Source organism: Hakea prostrata, chromosome 10 (genome assembly GCF_041222555.1).
Source record: "Hakea prostrata isolate BN-2017 chromosome 10, UWA_Hpros_2, whole genome shotgun sequence".
NCBI classification, from domain to species: Eukaryota; Viridiplantae; Streptophyta; class Magnoliopsida; order Proteales; family Proteaceae; genus Hakea; species Hakea prostrata.
This window is the reverse complement of record NC_142609.1, coordinates 10,267,641-10,274,431: the sequence shown is the minus strand read 5'-3', so window position 1 is coordinate 10,274,431 and position 6,791 is coordinate 10,267,641. Positions and strand designations below refer to the sequence as shown.

The 6,791-nt window shown below is 36.7% G+C and overlaps 1 long non-coding RNA gene across 2 annotated transcripts; it reads right to left on the bottom strand.

Moving 5' to 3' along the window:
• Positions 1–783: 783 nt before the first annotated feature.
• LOC149001848 (uncharacterized) lies at positions 784–4,834 on the bottom strand. Of its 2 annotated transcripts, XR_016170447.1 has the most exons (4): positions 4,626–4,834; positions 3,124–3,275; positions 2,349–2,531; positions 787–1,656 (listed from the first exon to the last, which is right to left on the bottom strand). It is a non-coding gene; the product is annotated as an uncharacterized LOC149001848 (long non-coding RNA). The 2 variants fall into 2 exon arrangements; XR_016170446.1 differs by having other exon boundaries at positions 784–1,656; positions 2,349–3,275.
• Positions 4,835–6,791: the final 1,957 nt, after the last annotated feature.

Here is a 6,791-nt window from a genome sequence, read left to right as displayed (position 1 = left end):
TGGTGCCATTTTAAATTAAAGAGGGGTCTCTCATGAAACGGCATGGGGCCATTTTCCAAGTCTGTGAAATGGCACCATGCCCTTTTAAATTATAAAAGGGTCTCACACATTTAGTGAAATGGCACCATGCCATTTTAAATTCTCACACATTTTAGTAAAATGGCATGGTGCCGTTTCACATGTGCACAAAACGGTGAAACGGTACCGTGCCGTTTCACAGGTCTATAAAATGGCACCATGCTGTTTTAAATTCTAAAGGTAACATACATTTTAGTGAAACGACATAGTCTTGCAAAACAGCACTATGCCTTTTCATCACAATGATCACAGTGACGAAATGGCATGGTGCCTTTTCACAAGTCTATGAAACGCCACTATGTCGTTTCACTAAAATTTAAACGGCACCATGTCCTTTTGTCAAATGCTAATTAACTTCTTGGGATTAATTTAAGCATTTTTAGCCTGTCATTACAATGATGGTTTCTTCATTACTTCAGAACTGCATGTATAAGTTGGTAATTCGTGATCTACACATTCGATTGGGGCTGTAATAGGATCATGTTGCCCTGTTTTTGGGGCCAAAATTTTGAGCTCAAACAGAGGTGAGCTAAGGAAGGTTCAGACCATCTTGGCAAAAGTTGAACCGTTACATAAGATCTAGAATCTATCATTTCCAAACTTGATCTTGAAAATGGATCATGCATCTTACTTGAAGAAATATAGTCGAGATATTAGACTAAAGTTGTTCTATAATGGACTATGATCCAGGAATTTGGCAAATAATCTCTCTTTATCAAGTGTGATATGAATTTTTAATTTACTTGGAGGAACATGATCTAATCTCATCTGTTATGTACAAATATACTACAAAAGGGATGGAGGGACAGTTGAAATTTATTTAGGGGAAAATTACAAATAAATGGAATGAGACAACAACAAATCTTCCAAATTTACAATTCTTGAGCTACCTGTAACAATTACAAAGAATCTATATTTACAAGTTCAAAGTCATGGTATGAGTAATAAGATCTTGTGACGAAGCTTGTCTCTTAAGAGTCCTGCTTTAGCTTCTACTCTTGTTGTGAAACCAACTGTAGTTCGGACTGAACTTTGTCGCACCATATGGGAGTACTTAGGATCTTCTTCATATTGCCCTTCTTTTCTGATCCATTGAATAATCTCATTATATAGGGGAAAGAATCATTTTTGAATTGCAGAGAATGTGAAGTAAGGAAAGAGACTAGAGATGACTACAAAAAGTGTGAGAAGCCAATAGGTGGGAGCAGGAGCACAGGCTTTAATGAAGACTTTATAAGCAGTGGAGGATGTAGCAGGTGAAATGTTTCCATAAATCAAAAGGAAAAGATACCACACAAGGATTAAACCCCCGATGTGAACACCTTGGTTACGGTTAAGGTAACTCACAGAAATAACCATCTGGCAATTCACAACCCAGATGATACAAGTGAACATGGTTGCCCCCATGATCTCTAACCCAACGACCTCACATCCCACACTGAAGGCCTGGAGTACCAAAGCATTTTTGCAGAAGAAGAAGATGATTACAGCACTTGAAAATGCATTCAAAATCCAACCCAATATTCAAAGCCAGCTGAAGAGGACATTCTGCACATCTTCTTGGTACAATAGAGGTAACTGCACATCATATTAAAGTGAGTTCAGTTTTAGGGTTGAGTGCAACTAGCTAAATTGATCATAAGTGAAATTTGAAATAACAAATCAATATTCAAATGCAGAATAATCCAAGCTTTCTTTGTTTCTTCGGTAATTAGTTAACCACTAGATGTAATCTTGATGGCAGAATCTGCAATGAGGGTTTTGATTATATATTACTCTAGCAAGTGATATCAGCAGCAACAAATGAAAGAAAGATTTCTTAAAATAAATAAATAAAAACCATCACATACCAAAGAGAAGAGAGTTAGAGAGACACAACTACCCAAAGCTACTGAGGAAATAAACAACCACAGAACTGAATTTCTGAACCTTCTGAACCTTGCTTGCCTTAAACCATCATTCCCCCCAGTCATTCTTTTTATTTTCTGTTTTTGGAAAAATGTGAATTTTCATGATTCATTGAAAAAGAGTGATGTGGTTTCTCTATAGACCTTCAAAACAGTAGGAGAGAAAGAGTCACTTGGAGTGTTACATAGACAGAAAATTACTTCCCTAAATAAGAGGAATCATTCCCGGGAAGAAGAAAAAATTATGAGAGGAATTAGATAGAGAGATCTTACTGTTATGCTGTATAGTAAGATATTAGAGTAAGCAAAAATTACTTAGAATTACAACCTCAACTAAAGCCAAGTCTTAGCAACATTTCTCACCATTTTCAAAAGATGGTATTCATTTTGATTTGACCATGGTGATGATAGAACATCTCATTGACGTACCCTCACTGCCCATTTTCCCATGTCTTCCCTCACTTCCCATATTCTGCTCTCCCTTTCCCAGTCCCATATTTCCTTTACCGAGCTCCTGCAGCATTGTTTCTGAGAATCCCCCAGCTCCTACAAAACAAGTCAGGGGTATCCCTGGATAACTTTACACTGTTTGATGGTCAAGAAAAAGAAATTATGTAACTTAAATGAACATATGAACCATACGCAAATAAGCAATGCCTAAATCAGTCTAGGATATAATAAAGAGTCATTTTAGGTTTAGTTATAAGAATTCTAATTTCACTATGACTTCTTATGTGAGGCAATAAATAAAACCCTGGCATGTAACAGATTACAGATTTGAGAATACAATTGCCTAACTAAAACCATTGGGCATGAACACATTTCAAGCATATACCATACGTCTCGGGGATTGGATACACTAAAACCTAACTGAAAATACCATTGGTCTCGGGGATTGGATACACTAAAACCTAATTGAAAGCAATTGCCTAATTTGCATAATGACAAACAACATGATAAGAAGAAGAATACATGCAAATCACATACCAGGAAGGAAGCTGTCTTTGGAGTAAGAAATGGGAAGGAGAAGTCATAATTCTCAGCACCCACCAAGAGAAAGAGGAGAAGAAACGGAAGAGAACAAAAGGCTTAATTTTTTGACAATACTAATCCGAAAGAAATTTCACTAGTTGCACACCTGCTTGGGCTCCTGAGTTGCGATTGAACCTCAGGTGCAGGTATAATTCCAGAAAGCATTGCAGACTCACCCAAAGTTAGAAGGGATATGTGCTTCCAGAAATAAAAAATAGCTGCTGATTCAATTCCATAAATACCATGTCCCCAGTATATCTGCAGGACAATTTCACATGTTAGACCTCCAACAAATGAAATAAATATCTCTACTAACCAAAATCTTGAAAAGTTGAAACACATATCAAGTATGAGACAAATACTTGCAGTGCAATCAAAAAACCATATCCTTGATATTGAAAAAGCATATGAAGTTTCATATTGTTCTCATCAATCATGCCCACTCCTTAGGCTCTACCACATTCTACTAAATATAAATACCCCACTTACGATAAGCTCCCAACTAAATCATATAAATGACAAACTATAGAAGTAAATTATTCTACTATAGTTAAAAATCCACTCATGATAAGCCTCCCAACTAACTCATGTAAATGACAAACTATTGAAGTTATAACAATTCTGTGGCTTCTTAATTGACATAAAGAAGCCAAAACTCAGATAGGAACAGTTCTATCTTCGAAAATGCCATATTATCCTCCTTTTTTCCGTTTGAATTGGCTTGAGAAGAAATGCCAATAAATGATTCAAATTCAATAAAAAGTCACCATCAGTAATCTAAAACATCGTATAAGCAACAACAACATCAGACCATACAATAGGGTCCAAAATTTAAACCAAACAATTTTAGGTAGAAATCTTCCCTGAGATTTTAACAGCAATCATACCAAAACAGCCTTAGTTACAGAACTGACAAAATAAAGACTTAATAAAACTCTGAAACCAACTCAACAACCTCTAGCTGGTATATCAGGAAATTGGACCAGCTTAACTTAGCAAGGATGAAACAGAACCACTGTGGATAATCTCTCCTAAGAAAAGAAATTAACTTCCTATGACCCACAAAAGGGATGGTATGGTTAAAACAAGACTTGTATAGCTACTACCACAATCAATCGGGAAGACAATATGTTGACTTGCACAGAAACTTAGTCCAAATCTTTCAAAATCTACAAGAAATACCAAGCTAGTTAAGAACACCAAATCCAGAGAACTGTTGAAGTCAACATTAGAAAGTGATACTAAGTCCTAAATAACTATAAGGCGAAGGGAGATCTTATAGACCCTGCTACTTAAAATCCCATAGCCCCTTGTAAATCTCTTACCAAATAACTTGCAACACCAATAAACTAAACTAAACTAAAATCTCCTATACATAAAACAGAACAAACAAATAAAGAATTAACCAAAGGCTGTGGCATTTCCCAAACGATCAGATCTGCAAATCCTGATCCCAAAAACAACCATTCGGAAACGACAAAACTGAAACCAACAACTAAATCAAATGCGGCATTAGGGTTTTCTCTGCCGAATCAAATATATCAACCAAGATGCATTTTTTATTGTATTGCTTGTCATTAAGAGAAGGGGGGAAAAAATAGAACTTACCGTTAAGCTCATCAAGCCATCGACCGACGCTGTCGAAGGGGGTGGGTGTTGCGTCTGCTTCTATCATAGATGACAAGGGCACCCAGCGCACCTCTGTAGTAAGCAGAAGTGACCGCACGAAAACGCTCGACCTGCAGTATCCCAAATCTGGGCCTTAATCTCCTTACCATCGATTTCGATGCTCTGAATCTGAAACTCAACACCGATCGTAGCCTTCGAATGCAAGTTGAACTCGTTACGAGCATACCTTGACAGAAAATTCGACTTACCCACAGCAGAGTCTCCGATTATGACTATCTTGAACAGGTACTCCTCTCCTCTTCTTCATCGTCATCATCCATTTTGCTCTATTTTTCTTTATCTTACTTGGGCAGAAAATAGAGCGAGAATGAGTCGATGTTGAGTTAACAACCTCTAGCTTTGGAGTCCTAACCTTCGTCGGAAACCTTATCGGAGCTCTCTCTCTCTCTTTTTCTCGTTTCGCAGACTCTCTCTCCTTCAAACGACGTAGTTGAGAGAATGAAGAAGAAGAGGGCTTTTTCCCTCGATTTGACATTTCAAAATGCCTCAGTTCGATCCTTTTAAACCGGTTTAGTTGGAAACGTAGTTGAGCCGAATCGGTCTACCGGTTACTTCACTTAAAACAGCCAAAAGCTCACATGCCCAAAATCAACGGTTATTATAAACATTAGACGACCGTGGCTTGATCAGTTCCACATTAATTGTAGATTACAACACCATCAACAATAAGTCTTGTTGGACAAATTTCTTATGTTGATTCATAATTTCTTAACTGCGTCATCTTTGTCAAGTATTTGTACACCGTGCATGGGAAAACCATACCAACAAGGGAGGCAGTGACTATATGCTGCCTAAGTTTAGCATCAAATATTATTATTTTTTGTACAAAAGGGCTTTACTAAGCCAGGGGATGGGGATATTAATATGCCTCAGCAAGAGTCGAACACACGACATCTTCACTAAGAGGTGTTGGTTTCACATTAGAAGAGCTCTGCGTTGGTGAATTTCTTCTACTTTTAGTTGGGTGTTTTTTAATTATATTTCTAAATCTTCTAATGTTTTTGCGGATTTTCTTGCTAAGGAAACTCGTCTTCTCTCATTTTCTAGGTCTTGGTGGACTATTCAACCAGTGTTTATGATTGATCCGTCTGTATTGTCCAGGTCTCTTGGCTTTAACTCTTTTTTATAATTAAATTTTAAGTTTGTTGACTCATAATTATAGATTAAATACCACAAAAACATATGGCCTATTTTTCATGTGATTTTTGTAAACTTCATCTTCTATTATCACATGGATAAGTATCTTGTTATGGGTAAAGTTACCCATCTACCTGTTCGTATCAAGTCAGCCAGCGGCCCAGTTACTTATCAGTATTGGGTTACGTATCATGCTCAGATTGAATCATGACCATCAAATGAGAACTAAATATCCGACGGATCAAATAAAACCAAGACAAGATCCAATGTCTATAAATACAAGAAAGATGAATACAAAGGTAAAGAAACTTCATTATATACAAACCAACCTGCAACTTTCTCGCTTTCTAGTCTTTTGAACTTAGGGTTCCTACGAGCTCTGGTTCTCTTTCCTCCAACATTCAACCAACTTGATCGTCGGAGATAGATTGGTTGATCAAGCAAATTGGCTGCGTTTCTAACAATTTTCTTTAAATTGCTTGCAGGCTAGCAAATATCCAACCAGTTAGGAAGAGAACAATCTTGCTTTGTGTGATATCCTCTCTCAGAAGATTTGACACCAACATATCCCAAAAGAAAAGAGCATTTTAACATACAAATTCAAAATTCCTTTTTCACTCTGCATTCTAGATAATGATTTTCAATAATTTTTTTCTATCATATTTTTGGTTTAAGGTTTGAACAAGAGAACTCAACGAGAAATTTCATATTTTTTTAATGAGGAAATATAATGGGTCTCTAGAGATGCCATATTGAATGGTTTAATCAGTTTAAATCTTATTACCAAAAAAATCCAGAAATTAAATTATGCACTTAAATGATAAAACAGAAGAAAACAAAAGTGTATTAAAAGCCAAGTTGTCAAGGGGTCGATCTGGGCCTTTCTTGGGGTCAAGAGCATTGTAGCGTCTTCTTGGTTTTTGTTGCCTTCTATTGCCTCACCTTATA